This window comes from Lepidochelys kempii, chromosome 17, assembly GCF_965140285.1.
Source record: "Lepidochelys kempii isolate rLepKem1 chromosome 17, rLepKem1.hap1, whole genome shotgun sequence".
NCBI lineage: Eukaryota > Metazoa > Chordata > Testudines > Cheloniidae > Lepidochelys > Lepidochelys kempii.
The window spans coordinates 5,273,704-5,291,566 of NC_136396.1; the positions used below are offsets into that span (position 1 = coordinate 5,273,704).

A 17,863-nucleotide genomic window follows, 5' to 3' on the forward strand; every position below is an offset into this window, starting at 1 on the left:
GTTAAGATTTATATTATCTTCAGCGATGATTAGAGTACAGTGTCACCAGAGTGCTGCCCTAGCATGATGGTCTCCCACTGACAGACAGTGAGGCAGAGACCAGCACTGTGGTGGAGCTGTCTTAGAGACGTTTCTCCAATGACCGTACACTCTTCCAGTGGCTTTATTGCTATTGAACGAGTGTGATTAACACTGACAAACAGTGCAAGAAGTTCCTGGTCCAGACCCACTGAACTCAATGCGAGTCCTTTCACTGACTTCACTGGGCTGTGGATCAAATGAATACTCACATCCATTACACTTATTTAATAGCACAGAAACCTTATGATGCCCCCAAATTCGGTACAAAACTGACACACAGGAAGACACGGGAGGTAAACGTGTGAAATTTTAGAAATGGTGGTTAGTAAGCATCTCCAGGACTGGATGCTCTGTACCTCTTGTAGTAGGATTACAAGAGTTACATTTTGATGGTAAAAAGAAAAGGAGTACTAGTGGCACCTTAGAGACTAACCAATTTATTTGAGCATAAGCTTTCTGAAACCTGTCATTTTGATGGTATTATCATGTAACACAATCAAAAGAGTGAGAATGTGCCTAGATTCCTGGTGGTAACTTTTTAAAAATTTTCTTGGTGTTTGTTTGCTCCTCCTGTGCAGCGAACAATGTCTTTGAATTAAGAAATCCATGTAGTTGCCATGGATGGGATGGATGAAATCAAGCAATTTGAATCATGTTTGATCTTTTATGTGCATCACCTTGCAGGAAAATTTATTTGACCTTTTAAAAATGTATAATTGCGAGTCTCTGAGTGGCGTTGGGAAGACTAATAGACATCGACTTCGGTAGTCAGATAAGCTAGTTCTGTCTTCAGTGTAACATCTTTGTTGTCAATAGAATTACCACTGCAGAAGGCTTCAGAACTATTACTGAGCCAGCAGTGATCTAGTTACTGATTTCATCATAACTATCTCACACATAGCAGGTTTCAGAGTAGCAGCCATGTTAGTCTGTATTCGCAAAAAGAAAAGGAGTACTTGTGGCACGTTAGAGACTAACCAATTTATTTGAGCATAAGCTTTCGTGAGCTACAGCTCACTTCATCGGATGCATCGTGTGGAAACTGCAGAAGACATTATATACACAGAGACCATGAAACAATACCTCCTCCCACCCCACTCTCTTGCTGGTAATAGCTTATCTAAAGTGATCACTCTCCTTACAATGTGTATGATAATCCAGTTGGGCCATTTCCAGCACAAATCCAGGTTTTCTCACCCTCCGCCCCCGCAAACTCACTCTCCTGCTGGTAATAGCCCATTGTAAAGAGAGTGGTCACTTTGGATGGGCTATTACCAGCAGGAGAGTGAGTCTGTGTTTCCGCAGTATGCGTCCGATGAAGTGAGCTGTAGCTCACGAAAGCTTATGCTCAATAAATTGGCTAGTCTCTAAGGTGCCACAAGTACTCCTTTTCTTTTTGCGAATACAGACTAACATGGCTGTTACTCTGAAACTTAGAGACTAACCAATTTATTTGAGCATAAGCTTTCGTGAGCTACAGCTCACTTCATCGGATGCATACCGTGGAAAATACAGTGAGGAGATTTATATACATAGAGAACATGAAACAGTGGGTGTTACCATACACACTGTAACCAGAGTGATCACTTAAGGTGAGCTATTACCAGCAGGAGAGCAGGGGAGGGGGGGGGCTTTTGTAGTGATAATCAAAGTGGTCATTTCCACCAGTTGTCTCATGACTAAAACACCCTATGAATCTGACTTCGCCTTTTGGCCTTTATTTCAGTGTTTAACTAATAAGAGTTGGCTGAATTAACTAACCCCACACAGGCAGAATTCAGTTCTATGATCCTAAGACTCCAAGGGTCCTGCTGTAAAGCCATGGTGCTGGAGCTAGGGCTGCTGGGGGTGCTGCCGAAACCCCTGGCTTGAAGTGGTTTCTTTCACATGCAGGGTTTACAGTTTGGTTCAATGACTCTCAGCACTCCCCCTATCCAACTTGTTCCAGCACCCCTGGTACAGCCTCTCCATGTAGCATCCTTATAGGCTGTGCTCTGTTCTCTCACTGATGTACTGGAGTTTCATCTCGGTAATGTACACTGATGCTAATGATGGTTACACATGTAATGAATCCCCCTGTGTGACAAAGGAAGAATGGGATCCCACTGTCCAAGCCTCCTACACAGTGTGTACATGTCGGTTTCACAGTTTATTTGTGTTAAGTCAGAATGAATAGCTTGAGGATCTGGCCTAATGATCTTATAGTTTTCTCAGGCAGCTTACATGCTAATTCTATAGTTTGCTGCTCTTCAGAAACAGAGTGTTGTTTCCCTATTTTGATCCAGCCCTTACTTCCTCTCTTACACTTATGAACTGGGGTGTGAGCTAATAGTTAACCTTTCATTTCACTTACAGTATCTTATCACACAGTAATGATCCCCTGCTGATAGCTACACAACAAAGCAAAGCCAGAGACATTAAGGAGCCAGATTCTCATTTCACTTATGCTGGTTTTACACCACTGTCTTAACTGGCATTACTCCTCATTCTCACTAGAATAAGTAGGAGGAGACTCAAGCCCAATGATCCTGTAACACCACCCTGTCCTATTGATCTAATTTCATTTATAACAAATGATTAATATGGACTGAATCCTTTTGCCTGATGGATAGAGGAGAAACTGCTGTTCACTGTACCATTACTGAATGGCTGCCTTTGAATTGGCTCAGTGATCATTTTTTGTAATGTACCTAAATCAGCAGCTTGTCTTCTATACCAATACCTAGACTAATGGACGTCCCTTAATTGTTGCTGGCATGCTCCATTGTGCCTAGGTACTGAAGGGCAAGTGGCTCACTGGTTCCACTAATTATGCATTTTGTTGCTCTTGTTGATCTGTTATAGACTTAAACTCCCTTTGAAAAAGGTTCCTAACTCACTTAAGCACATTTGAAAATCCCTCTTTAGTCACTTTTTGAAAATAGGACTTAGGGGCTTTTGAAAATTTCAGCTTCAGAGCCTGAATTTGAAAGAAGCTGAGCCCCCTTAGCTCACACTAACTTCAGTGGAAGCACAGACAGCCCAGTATGTCATGGGCAGAACTCAGTGTCTGACAGGACTGGGCCCATCAAATGCCTTCAGGGCAGTTATTTCCTAGGTGTCTGTGCAGTAGACACATCTCTAATCTCATTTCTTGAGATGAGACTCAATTGTAAAGTATGACTCTAGATCCCAGTTTCCTCCAAGTCAGGAATGTTCAGCTGCAGGGTTTTGGTCAGATCTTGTTGTGAAGTTTGGATCTGGATTTCCCCCAAAGTTGAAGGATGGTTCTGATCCCAGAGCTTTAGTTAGGACTCATCTATTGAATCATAGATATCAGGCCCTCAGAATCCCCTCCCCTCTCTCTGGGAGAGACGCCCTTAAGAACTTGCTGTATGTGCAATCAGTTAACATTAATTTTCACTTTTGGCCAATTACTGCATGTGTTCCACATCCTGCTTTCTTAATGTAAAATAAATCCAGGAACTAGATCAGGTTAAATTCTTTAGAAAAACCCTTGCTGGAAGATATTGGCTGGTGGAAAATTTAAAGCATTTATGTTAATATATTACTTGTCTTCTAGCAAGAAAGGTTTCAGAGTAACAGCCGTGTTAGTCTGTATTCGCAAAAAGAAAAGGAGGACTTGTGGCACCTTAGAGACTAACCAATTTATTTGAGCATGAGCTTTCGTGAGCTACAGCTCACTTCATCGGATGCATGCCGTGGAAACTGCAGAAGACATTATATACACACAGAGACCATAAAACAATACCTCCTCCCACCCACTGTCCTGCTGGTAATAGCTTATCTAAAGTGATCATCAAGTTGGGCCATTTCCAGCACAAATCCAGGTTTTCTCACCCTCCGCCCCCCCCACAAACTTACTCTCCTGCTGGTAATAGCCCATCCAAAGTGACCACTCTCTTCACAATGTGTATGATAATCAAGGTGGGCCATTTCCTGCACAAATCCAGGTTCTCTGGAAAAGCTATTTTGAATCAGAGGCTGAAAATGTATTTGAGCTAATCACGTGAAATCTGATTAACAGATTTATGATGGAGATTTGGACCAATGTTACTGCAGCAAATGGAATCTGGCAACCTCGGGGGATATGATTGAAAGGGATTCCTACCTGCCCAGATGACTCAGAAAGATTAGTAAATGGGCCTTGAAAAATAGTAACATCTTTTGACTATAGCTACGGGCTTTGGAGGGGTCAGGACTAGTCATTCCTTCAGCCTATATGTGGAGGAATAGCTGTGAGGATGATAAAAGTCACCCACAGGAGTTGTGCTGTTTTAATGTCAGCTCCCTGTGACTCCACAGTGAGGCCATTGGTGGTGGTACTGGGGCCAAGATGATCTCCAGCTTGGCAAGGCCCTTGCTAAGGCCACACATGCATTGTATCTGTTAAACTACCCCCCATTCAGTAGTTTCAGCAGCCCTGTCGTCTAAGTTATTTCACTGCCCATTATGAGTTAGCATTCAGGGCTATATTTCTTAGGTTGCGCCATAAGGGCCTAATTGCTTAACCCAGTGTGTTGTGTATTTGCTTTCCTCCTGTGAGTTAGCACTGTCCTGTTGGAGAGAGACGTTTAAATGCTCCTTAAAAGGAAATAATGCATAAGCAAAAGCAAAATTGTTAACACTTAGCTGACCCTCTAATCCCTGATCAACTGCCTGATTGTATTAAAAGGGAACTCTCAAGGCAAATTTAGGCTGTGTGTGAAGAAGCCTAATTCTACAGATTCTTACTCCCATGTGCAGTCCTTATGCAGCTGAGGTGACCAATAAGGAAAAGACCTACAACAAACCATCTTCCACTTAGGAGAATTAGGCCCTGAATTTTACAAAACCCAAAGACAGGCGGACAACAAAAAACTTTCCATGTTTTTTTTTTTTAAATGTCCTGAGAAAATAAACGTTCCCCCTCCCTCCTTTCAAGGTGCTTGCACTCCAAACTTTACAGCATTGTGCACAGAGTCTGAAAATTATAGGAGGGAAATGATTGCTGAGATCAAAGAAGAAGTCAAGCAGCTCCAGCACGAGGCACAATAGAGTCCATGCTGTTATATTTGCTGTGGTAACCTGCAGATTAATGTTGTTTCACTGTGTCCTTGACAAGTATTATATCTGAGGAAAAAATGAAAAAGATAACATTTAAAACAAAGTTTTCATAATTGTTTGCAAGGGATTTTGGTCCCAGGATGGGGCTTTGTGGTGAGTGTAGGGCATGGTGACTGTAGAGCTGATTCTCCATTGCCCTGGACCTTGTCTACTCAGTTACACCTGTACAAAAGGAGTATAAAATGCTACCAGATCAGAAAGATCATGTCTTACACTCACTGTGCACTGGCGTAAATGACTGCTGCAGGGCAAAGGAGAACCAGGCCCTCTGTAGATTCATGCAAGGGAAGCCGATGACGTTAATAATTGAGGCAGCATAGTGTGGTGGTTAGAGCATGGGCATGCAAGTTAGCAGACTTATGTTCTAATCCTAGCTTTGCTACATTATCACACTATGACATTGGGCAAGTCACTTCACCACTCTGTGCCTCGGTTTCCCTATGGGGACAATACATCTCTGCCTCACAGGCACAAAAGGTGTTTTAGAAGAGCAAAGTATTAATATAACCATAGAGGATTTTAATGAAAGTTTGCATTCTAAACTCAAGACAAGGCTTTGTCTGTTGCAAGGGAAACCAGATGCAGTAAACCCTTCTAAACTGTCCTTTCTGACAAAAGAATTGGGCCTGATTCTCACTTACACTAAAGCCCTTCACACTCTTTGGCAGAGTAAAAAAGGCCTTAAAGTAGATGTAAATATAATGTATTCATTTTAAGACCCCCTTTTTGCTCCCAAAGCAGTGTAAAGGGGCTATACTGTAAATGAGAATCTGGCCCATCATTATCAAAGTGCAATGCACAGAAATATCTGTCAAACTAAATAAATGTTTACATTCCTAATAAACAAATATTCTGTGCCATGTGGCTGCTTCTTCCTTAGAGTTTAATTGTGGAAGGAAGTTTCCAACTGGAAGCTAATGTTTTCTCAGGTTAGGATTGGGAATACTGGGCTAGATTGGTTCCTCTTTCGTTAATGAATGGGTGGAACCCAAGTATCTATTCTGCTGTTGAAAGTCTCTCTCCATAGCCAGGTTCCTACTCAGAGCTCCGACAGCTGAGCCAGCTTCAGAAAAAGGGATTTTCAAGACTGAGATGACTATCCCTTCCTTAGGCAAAATCAATTTGGTACAGGAAATAGTAGCAGCCACAGTGACTACCTTTTAATGATCTGGCTGCAGGATGAAGAAGCGTTCTAATGTTTTTCCTTAAAGGAAACCTCTTACATGAGTTCATAATCTAGGAAGGTATTCTTGAGCTTTTCTCTCTCCAAATGCAAATGGATGCAAGTGGCCTAAGAATTGCCATAGTCTGATATAAAGCTATACTCTGATTCAGTTGAGGAAACTGCTCTTCATCTTGATGTGTATTCTTTCCTCAAACAGAGCAGCTAATACAATACCTGATATTTCACCCAGCTCAGTTCTCATGCCAAGATGTTGCAACATAGCTGTGACCTTGTGGACGTCAGATTTTTTTCTTAGCTGGACTCCCTGGTCATTCAGAATTTCATGGCAAGAGCAGGGATAGAGCACAGATCATCATGCTCCGAAAGGACTGGCTCTTACCACTTGTGCTGCAGGAGACTCTCCTTTACCTGTCAGTAGTAGAGGGGCTATGACATTCAATTGAACTGTTCTGATTCCATCGAGTGGAGGACAGTGCTACATAACGCAGGCCAGTTCATTACAGTATTACTCTTCAGCTAGGCGTTCTACTGATTTGTCAGTGCTTTTATATTCTCCAGTGTTTAGAGGAGGTGTGTTATAACTCAGTTACCTTGATAATGATACCTTGTGTCTGTGGGATCTGTTTCGTAAAAGTGCTTAATGGGTATTAAAATTAAGTCCTTTGAAAGAAGGTAGTTTCCAAAGGCCTTAATAAATAAGGCTCGAAGAGGAGAAGTGACCAGCTCAAGGGCAGTTGCAGACTGAGGAATAGAACCTAGGAGCACTAACTCCTAGTCTCTTGTTCTGACAAGTAGACGATATTCCCATTCTGTGATTAAACTAGGTACATACAACTTGGAATTAAATCAGTTCGTTCCTTTCTGATATGGAGTAAGAGGGGGATGTGCCCACTGCATTGTGTGGTGGTGGGGAGTTGATATTATCTTTGCTAGTTTCACAGCAGAACTAGCTGCATTTTGAACCATAAAAATGCTCCTTCCCAAGATTTCAGGTAATCTTTTTCCTGTGCAATGCATAGTAATATCAGTGTACAAAACCCGGACTAAAGGTCTGTAGTCTTTATGGGGCCTTAGGGAGCCGAAATGGTTCCACTCAGATCACATCAAGATTGAGGAACTTAGTTTTCACATGAAGCAGAAACTCAGCTTGAGAGAAACCACAGAAGAAAATTCAAGTGGAAGCAAGAAGTATAGCTAGCAATTTAAAATTGCTATACACACCTGCCAGCTGACCTATTGCCTCCCCTCCCTGTTCACAGTGCAGCATACGCCTGGTCTCCTGAGGCATTGTGCACGACCTGACTGCTAACACAGCAGGGGCAGCTAGGGATCTAGCAGCTAGTTGCCACAAGAAATGTTGTCCTTCTACCACTACACGCACATCAGAAGGCCACATGCTACTTGAGGGTCATGCATTAAAACTTCCGACAGCTGAGCAGAGGAGAGAAGTGTGAGCAGGCTCCAAATCTGAGCTGGCTACATTAGGGAGCAGGATGGTGGGTGGTTTTCAAGGAGCCAGCGGCTACTTTACCTGTAGCCACGGCAGCATATTGAGTGGCGCTCTTGAAATCGTGCTCTGCCCCTTCTTTGCCCTGACCACCACAGGACTGGTCTGTCTGTCCCACCCCTCTCCCAGTTGGGAAATACTGGATTATGGCGTGACAATTAATTAGGTATCTGGACATCTTCTGTTGCTTAAGTGTCAATTTCAGACCATGTATTATATACACTTGTGGTTGTGTGAAACATATCCATGTCATCCCTGCTCTTTCTCCTCTTTGGTTCAGTCTGTGTTGGTAAAGGGCTCAGAATTGCTGTACATGTTGATTTTTTTTTTTTTTTAAGCTTTTCTGACTCAACTTGCTCTAGAGCCTGAATTTAAGTGAGGGTGGGAGGGGAACCTTGTGGCACCATTTTAAATAATGTGTAATGATGCAATTAATGCCTTATAAGGAATGAATGCTGCAGGGATCAGAAGGCTCCAGCTGCGCTGTCTGTTACCCCTCTAAAATTGATGGACTGTATCATTGTAACAAGCCTGTTGCAATAAAGCCACAAATAACATCTGAGAAAATCACAGATGCTTTCAACAAACTTCAACCTTCTGAGCTTTTAATGAGGGGATGGGGGGAATATTTTCAAAGCATGCAATTTGCACAAAGAGCTAGAAACATTTATCTAGGTTTATAAATTGTTAGGATAGGAAACCAGCAGCATGGTGTCTGTACAAAGGGTAGACTTCTACTGGTGCTATTAAATTCTGGGATTTGGAGCTGGTGGCTCCAAGATTGCAGAGTTAAATAAGTTCGGCATCAATATCTTGTTTCCGTTAGAATGGACTCTGTTAAAATTAAAGTGCATTGGTAAAGATGTTGATGCCCAGTGACATCCTTGAACAAATTAATAACAAACATTACTTATTCCTAAATTTTTGAAGATTTTGCAGAGGATTTTGCTGCACAAACCCCCTTAGTCAATGGAAGTTATAACTTAATTCCATGAATCTCTGAAAATTTAGGAGCCAGGATAAGCAAAACATCGGACCTATTCCCAGACTGAGGAGCAGAGACATTACATGACTCCACTAATACTAATAGGAACTGCCCACCGAAATCTGCTGTGCAACAGTACATGGATTTGACTCATCTGTGTCAACAGTCCAAGAAAATTATTTAGATTAAGGACACTCTTTTCCTGGTTCACCAAAGGAAATTGAGCCAGGATCTGATTTTAGTTGCTCTTTGTGATGCAAATATCCGATCTGAATGGTGACCTTTCTCCATATAGTATAATTGCTCGATTGCATTGACATCTGTGATTAAAGAGACTGTACCTAACGTTAAGTTAACAGAGCTCCCAGTGCATTCCTTCATATTCACCTGTGCATGCTACTTGGCTGAAAAAATGGAAAATGATCCTGAGACTATTTAATATACATTCCTTCTGGGATCCTAAGTATCCAATCCATGAGTAAATATGCACCATCTCCCATAAGAGGGTTTTTGGTAGCATAGTCTTACTGGTCCCCTTCCTATGCTATACAGAAGCTGAATGTAACAAACAGTAGAGGTGTTCATTGGGAGCTTCTACACCAAAAACACAAACCTCTTCCTCTTGAACTAAAGGAGAACTTTTTAGCTGTAAGAAGCAGCCTGTTTATAGATGCTGAAGCCAAAAACTGGAGGAAAACAAGGCTACATGTGGGAATCCAATGTACTACTGCTGTGTGTTATGAAGGGGTGATCAGCAAGAGGCTTACTGGGCCGGTAGTCTGCAAACATTTGGACCGGTGGGTGTCCGTGAAAGCTTGCATTTTGTTACCCAGGAAAGCCTGCATCATGCTTCAAGGTGATGTTTTGTTATGAGAGAGACAACCTGACCAGCTTTATTGCTTATACAATGCATGGAGATGTTTTATGGCATTGTAAAGCTTAGGAGTGTATACATTGTCTGTCTGTGATTTTTTTTTTTTCCCCCCTCAGGCTTCTGTCTTCTCTCTCAGGGTTTATCTACGTCACTAGAATCCCTAAGTAAAGCTGCAGGCTGGTCATGTACTGTCAGTAGGCAGCAGTGAGCAATATATTAGCATGTACCCCTTGGTAAACAACTTGATTAAGTTCACTTGGTGGGAACATTTAGACTTTGTTCCGAACACAGATATGGAGCATATTGAGCACTGTGTATTAAATGTGTATAATCTGAACTGACAGCGGTGGGGTGAAGACCCTGTCAGAGGGGTCAGGTGCAATAGTATTTTCAAAATGTTTGATGACGCATTCTCAAGGCAAAGCTTTTCTCTTCAGAGCAGTGACTGGCACAAATGACTCAGCAGAATCAAGAGAGAATAGGGGGTGATGGCACCAGAGGTAGGAACATTATCCCAAATCTCCCTTCGGTTTGCGCCAAGAACTTTTTAACAAGGTGCTCCTGTGAGTTGCCTCTCCAGCCTCCAGTCACTGGTAGGCAGCCTGGATGGCAGAAAGGCCTGTCAATAGGGCCTTTCACAGTTAGATACTCAAATCTAGCCCAGTTCTGAAGTGACCAAAAGTTATTACAAGCTGTTGTGTGATTGATGTGAAGTGAGTGAATCAGCTCAAGTCTGGTTCTCATGGACAGAATTGTCACCATCACAAATGACACTAATGCGGAGTAGCAGCAGAGAAGTGAGAGGCATCGAGGACTGAAGAAGGATAGCAGACTGAACAGCCCTAGATGTGATCCCTTCCAGATCAGGGTGATGCAAAGTCTTTTGGTGACACAACACTGGGGAAACTTGCACTGCTGCTGCCTATGTTGCAGCTGAAGAGGTGACTGCAATCTCCAGGGCTCTCAGTCTGTACAGACTTTAATTGGGACTCACTTTACATGAAAAATATATAAAGGTTTTTTGTATTGTCTATTTGATATGGTTTCTTTTGTGTTTTAATTCACACATCTGCTAGACTTTGGGCAACACAATACAATGTATTCACTCTGAGCTGCACCAGACTACATGCTAGAAATGGAAAGATAGACGACCTAACAGAAAGCATCGCTCATCTGGTGCAGGATTGTTTCCCTGCAGAATATTTTCTAGCGCCTTGTCCAGTCCAGTTTTAAATGTCTGACATAAATAAACTATCTCACACACATGATTTGCAAGAATGTGTTCGCTCATTAAATCCTAAGTCTGTCATCACAGTGTAATGATTCTGTTTTTTTTTCCCCCCCATCCCATCGCTCCATTTTTAATTTGTGTTATCTGTGTACTGTGGCAGCTCTGTGGCAATCCTAGAAGGAGCAAGTTTAGACAATGTAGTTTCTCCATTTGACTCTTCCTGTTTGCTCAGAAACTGCAACAGAAATCTTGAATTATCAGTCAGAATACCCCGGAAGAAACTATTGAATGGGTAACAGAATAAACCGTAGCGGTGGGTGACAGGGTCCCAACACAGGGCAATAGTCTCTTTCGCTCACGTCAATGATGGCATTCAATACTTTCCCTGTGTTGTTTCTGCACTGCATTTTGACCCTAACGCAGCAGTCGATGCCCATTCAGAAAAATGCTTGAATGCATGCTCAACTCTAGGCAAGTGCTTAAAGTTAAATATGTGGCTGAGGACTTTGCAGAACATTATTAGTATGGGGATTTATTGTTTGTATTGTAGTAGCGCCTAGGAGCCCCAGTCATAGACCAGGACCCCATTGTGCTAGGTGCTGTACAAACACAGACCAAAAAGACAATATCGGCTCCAAGAAAATGGATTTAAGCACTTTGGGTCCGATCCTGCTTCTGTTCAACTAACGGGAGCTCTTCCACTGAGTCCAGTGGCAGCTTGAGCAGGCCCTTGATTAAATGCTTTGCTGAATTTGGGCTCTTGTGCCTTATTAGGCAGGATTACATACTGTCACAGAGAGTAAAAAAGCTTCTTTTTCTCTACATGTTTTCCTTTTTTATGAGGTTTCTGAGCCAAGATGAACCATTGAATCCTAGAAGGCTCATCAGGGAAGTCTGCAAAGAAAAAAAATGATCATACTACTAAAGATGTCGGCAACAAAATAATTATTTTATAAAGAGACATTTCAGTTTAAGCATAATTGGAGGGCAGTTTTCTCCTCCTTCTGTCACTGGTTCAGATCTGAGTATTGCTTGACCTGTATTTTAGACAAGTGTCATTTTTGGGAGGGGATTTCACAGCTGGGAAAAGGAAAGAAGGAATTATTTCTCCTCGGTATTAGTTTAAAAATAAAATGCATGGTAGCTGGGTTTAAGTTGCTCAGGGTTGACTATGTCCCAGTGGAGACAAACTAGTAAGCAGAGTGCAGGTGAAGTGGTCAAAAATGAAGTATAAATTCAATTTATTATAGGGCTATCATCATGTGGTGTGTAGGTATGGGGGTGTGTCTATTATGGTGGCAGTGTGGATCAGTTTGATTTAAAGTGGTGCACACCGCTACCCTAATGCAATAACTAACTCTCTCTCTCTCTCTCTCTCTCTCTCTCAAGATCCAGCTGATCCACACTGGTACCATAGTACGATAATAGTCATACCCCACTCCGAAGAGTTTGCAGCTTAATGAAAACAATAAATAAATAAATAAATAAATGTCTAACTCCTAGGCCCCACTTCTGCCTTCTCACAGAGGAATTATTGCGAGCTCCAAGTGTTCAAAAATCATGAGTTTGGATAACTTAAATGATACTGACTTTAAAAAATACTGTTTGTTCTTTGTATTTGCCTTCTGGGTGTACTTGGGTCATGTTTTCAAGCTTTCTTCCACAATCATGAGAACTAGAGACTTATTTTTGTTCTTTAGGTGAGAAACTCCGGTTTCATTTAATCATGTGACTCTAGGAGCTGCACCATTAAGCAAAATGCTAAATGTGGGGGGAGACTCAGTAAAGTCACGAGAGCTGGGAACTCTACAAAGGTGCAACTCCCATTGATTTAATCTGCATAAGTGAGGGTACCAGTATGTTTCTGGCATATAGATATTTTGAGTAAAATTCAAAAGTGAGTCTGATTGTAAAAGGAGTTTGTTCTGGTGTAACTTACATCCTCTTCCAGCCCCTAGCTTGCCCATTTCTGCCCTCACTTACACATGTATGGTTCTCACATATGTGAGGGCAGAATTGAGCCCAGTTACATGAGAATATTTTAATACCTGGCTCGCATGTAGTGCTTTTTCGTCTGTAGATCTCCAAACATTTCACAAAAGAGGTTAGTTATACCCATTTTATAGATGGAGAAACTAAGGCACAAAGCAACATGTCTTATCCAAGGTCACCAGGCATTCCAGTGGCAGAGACAGAAATAGAACCCAGGTCTCATGAGTCACACTCACATGATTTATCCACTGGGCCACGCTATTTTTTTGAGCTACAACTTAATCATGCATTGATAAACACCACTGAACCTTGTTCCCCAGCTGGGTAAATATTAGGTAGGGTGGAACTGGATTCCAGTCTGTTACTTAGCAAATGGCATTAGATGTAAACACAATATATCTGTCGTCTTATAAAAATATTTGCTTACCTCTCTGGTCACTCTTGGTATTAAAAGCACATTTAAAGCAGATTGGTTCAAAAATTGGTAGTGCATTTTTTTTTTTTAGGGTAGAACTCTAACGAGGGAGATGCATGTTGGATTGATATATAACCATTTTAGTTCCACAGAAGCAGCATTGTAGTGAAGGCAGATTTGACTTGGCTAAGGGGTATAAATCGCTGAGCAGCAAGACCAAGAGAAGTGGCAATAGAAGTGATTGCAATCCATACAGTTATTACAATCTCACCCTAACAGGAATTAGGCTCTCTACATTTTATATATAGAGAGAGTTCCTATTAAGGTGAGATTGTAATCACATCTATTGCCACTTCTCTTGGTCTTGCTGCTCAGTTATTTATGCCCTTTTAACCAAGTCAGATCTGCACTCATCCTTTTCCTTACTGGGAATTGCAAATTAACTTCAGCTTTATATACAGTATTTCTTTAGCAAACTAACGTAAACCAGGGTACAATTTAATGTGTTACTATTTTCATGCTTTAGGGAAGGAAAAAAGCCTCAGCTTTCAGGGCAAATTGTTGTAAAAATGTTACCCAGTGCTTTTTTAACATTTATTTTTATGAAAGAACCTGGGTTGTTGGGTTTTGGGTTTTTTTTGTTGTCTTCAATAAATGCCTTTAAGTTCCTGGGGCAGGTAAGGAGTCACTGTTGCTTTAACAAGGGCTTCTTTGCCCTGGCTGAAGACCGAAATCTAAATTTAGAAAACAGAATGTTGTTGCAGATCTCCTTATTAAGACCCCTACTGTTTCAGCAAAGCCTGAACCCAGCAACCCTGGATAATATGAAACAGGAGTCACTTATATGGAAGCAGGCAACAGGAAAGGGAAATGACTTACCTGTGACTAGGGTTCTCTGAAGATGGCATCCTTTGTAGGTCCCTCGGGCCTCACGCTTTCATGTGTGAGATTCCGTAGCGTGTTGAGATGGTAGTTTTTTGAATCCTTCCACTGTGGAGGTTGGTGCACGTTCCTCTATCATAGAGTTGGGGCAAATATCTGAAAAGCAACTTTGGGCAAATATCCACACAGATTCATTTCTGCAGCATTCACTCCCTTTTTGTGTTGGCTTTCTCAGGTGTTCTGCCCAGCAAGTAGGAAGAAGGAGAGACAATGCCTCAAGTGGACTGGATTGGGAATCAGAAGATGTGAATTGTATTCCTGGCTCTGTGACTGTCCTGGTGTGTGAGTAAGTCACTTCTCTCTGTGCCTCTGATTTCCCCTCCCACCTTCTGTCTGTCTTGTCTATTTAGACTGTCAGTGCTTCGGGTGGGGAGTGGAGGCTGTCTCTTACTGTATGTCTGTGCGACTCACTGCACAGTTGGGGGGCCGTGATCTCAGTTGTGGCCTCTAGGTCCTACAGTAATAAAAATAACCATTGACTATAGAGTAAATGCTTAGTCATCTTAGCATGATGGAGGCTACCTTCACTAAACTCGTAAGAAGATACTGTGTAGGTAACAACATGGACAAAATGAAATAGTGTGGGGACTGGTGGTTTTAATGGTAGTGTTTATGCCTAACCTCATAACCTTGGTCCTCTAGAGCTCAGGGAGAATGATCTCTGTATAGGGAGTAAACACTGAAAGGGGAGGAAAATACCTTTTGGTTGCAACCTCCTCTATGCAATGAAGGAACAGCATTCTCTAAGCGAAAACGCTCCATCCAGTCCTTTTGGGTGTTAGGATGCTGCTGCTGAGGCCCCTTGTGGGTGAGTTGAAGGGGCAATCAGCAGGGCTTCGGCAAAAGCTCTGAGAATAATTTAGGAATGAAAAATAAAATAATGAGTTTAGATGCAAAATGTGCCCCTTCTATAGCCTGGGGACAGGGATGTAGGAAGAAGTGGAGAAAAGATGCATAACTTTGACCTTAGTCTTGTTTCATGGACTTCAGATCAGGCCTAATGCAGCAAAATGCTAGATGTCTGGTGTGCTATCCAGTATCCCAAAGAAATGCCACAAGTTTTAAGAATTCTACTGAATAAAACAAAATCACAAAGCAGAACTGTATAATTGCTGCTTTTATCAACTTTCATGCAAAGGGCCTGATCCCAAGCCCATTGAAGTCCATGGAAGGACTCCCATTGATTACACTGGGCTTTAGATCAGGGCTGAAATACAAATGCCAAAAATTGGTGTCCCAATTCTCCTCTCATTGCTGTAAATCATGGGCTTCAGTGGAGTTGCACTGGCTTAGGGAAAGGAGAATCAGGGAATGTGACTCTCCTAAAGGCTAAGGATTCTCAATAGATTTTTCTCTCACTTCTGATATTTGTTTTTGCTGTGACTCTTGGGCATCACATGTGGTCACCAAACATGCATAGTCTCCTAAGGATCATTGCACTAGCCAGAGTGACCATGGTTGATGGCCTTGCATCGAGCATTGTGTAGTGAAGTTCCCAGATCTGGTTCAATCCTGCAAATCCATGAATCTTGGTGGGTGGGGGTCATGGGTGGTGGCAGGTAGGGTCTCGAAGGAGAGTTCGAGAGCGCGGTGTGCTGGACTGTTTATGTCCATCCTGGTGACGTGGCCAAAGAGAACGCAACACTGCTTTTGAATGTAATTATAACATTTTGCACAAAGTCAAACCACTTTGTCCTCAGGATTTGGCACTGACCACATATGGAATACCTCTAGCTTCTTCAAGTCTGCGTGTAAGAGGGTCCAGGTTTCTGACCCATACAAAAAATACAGGTAGTACACAGATGTGATAGATGCCGAACTTTGTCTTAGCACAGAGATATTTTTGCATTTATAAGCAAATGCATTCATGGAGGAGGCAACGAGACCTATTCGTCAAAGAACATCTGGTTTGCTGCAACCATTTGAACTCTGCTTGCAGTGTAGGTCGATGAACTCATCAGTGCTCTCCAGGGTACACGACCCCACCTGCACCAGTGGTTCTGGTGGCCCAGCTCCAAGGTTCTGGACCTTAGTCTTCTCCCATGAGATGTTCAACCCCATAGTGAGGACACAGTCTTGGAGACCTTGGAGGGTGGGGCTGAAATTCTCTGACTTTTCCATATACATAAGGTAAAAGCAGCAAGGAGACTGCTAGAGCACTGGGAACTAGCTAGGTCAGGTAGATGGGTGTTTCACTGGTGAGAGAACTAATTGGTTAGCTCTGCAATCTGCTATTATATGTTCTGGTTCTTTCCCAAAGATGGCAGGCAACTAGTCAATGCCTGTATTAAGATGTTTAGGACTATAAACTTATATTGACCCTATGGGAACAAAGCAGTAGGAGAATAGGTGTACTTAGAGAAGCCTTCTAAAGACTGGCTTAGAAAAACATAGCATTATACTACATGACCCCTGTTGCTTTTTCTTTGAACAACAGGATTTCCCCAGAGGTTAATGGTGGCTATGCTGTACTGGATGGATGAAGATATAAAGACTGCAATATCATCAATGCCCTGAGATACTGATGCTTCTCCCTAAGAGGTCATCAGTAGGACTTGAACTCAGGCCTTTTAGCACCAAAACATATATCTCTCCTACTTCGGCTAATAGAGTTAGTGTCAGTGGGTAGCAGTAGTAGGCTGTTATACGCTATGTCAACCAGTCACTATACAGGGACATACTTCAGAATAGTGCTCCCATTAGTAGGGCCCTACCAAATTCACAGCCATGAAAAACACACCATGGACTGTGAAATCTGGTTTCCCCCGTGAAATGTGGTCTTTGTGTACTTTCACCCTATACTATACGGATTTCACAGGGGAGACCAGTGTTTCTCAAACTGGGGGTTCTGACCCAAAAGGGGGATGGAGGTGGGGTTGCAAGGTTATTATAAGGGGGTTGTGATCTTGCCACCTTTACTTCTGTGCTGCTACCATCAGAGCTGGTGGCTGGAGAGTGGTGGCTGCTGGCCGAGGGCCCAGCTCTGGAGGCAGCAGCACAGAAGTAAGGATGGCAATGCCATACCGTGCATTCCTTACTTCTGCGCTGCTGCTGGCAGCATAGAAGTAAGGGTGGCAATACCACAACTCCCCTACAATAACCTTGCAACACCCCCCCATACACACACGCAGTTACAACACTGAAAAATTTCAGATTTAAATATCTGAAATCATGAAATTTACTATTTTTAAAATCCAATGACCATGAAATTTGCCAAAATGGACTGTGAATTTGGTAGGGCCCTACACAGAAAATAGCTTCATTACAGTTTACTGGATCTCAGAAGTACACAGTTGCATATGACTGATGATGATTATGAACACATAGAAGTAATTGTTGGGTTTTTTTATACTGTCCAATACAGTACACCTAGAGAACATCTTCTGCACCAAAAAAAAAAAAAAGTGTGGGCAGAGGGGAGGAAGTGATATTGTCACTGAGGGCTTGGGTTTTTAATCTCTGTTCCTCTCTCCTTAATGTTTCTCCATGCTCTCAACATAAAGAGGAAAAACAGGACTAGAAATATTTGTTTCCCTGTGATCAT

The 17,863-nt window shown here is 42.2% G+C and overlaps 1 protein-coding gene across 2 annotated transcripts in view; it reads left to right on the forward strand.

The window, feature by feature from the left end:
- Positions 1-17,863, forward strand: part of YPEL2 (yippee like 2) — an 81,974-nt gene that overhangs the window by 59,251 nt on the left and 4,860 nt on the right. For both annotated transcript variants that reach the window (XR_012155372.2, XR_012155375.2), the window contains exon 7: positions 14,495-14,605. The gene's annotated coding sequence lies outside the window, so the exon portion shown is untranslated. The remainder of the gene's footprint in view (positions 1-14,494; positions 14,606-17,863) is intronic.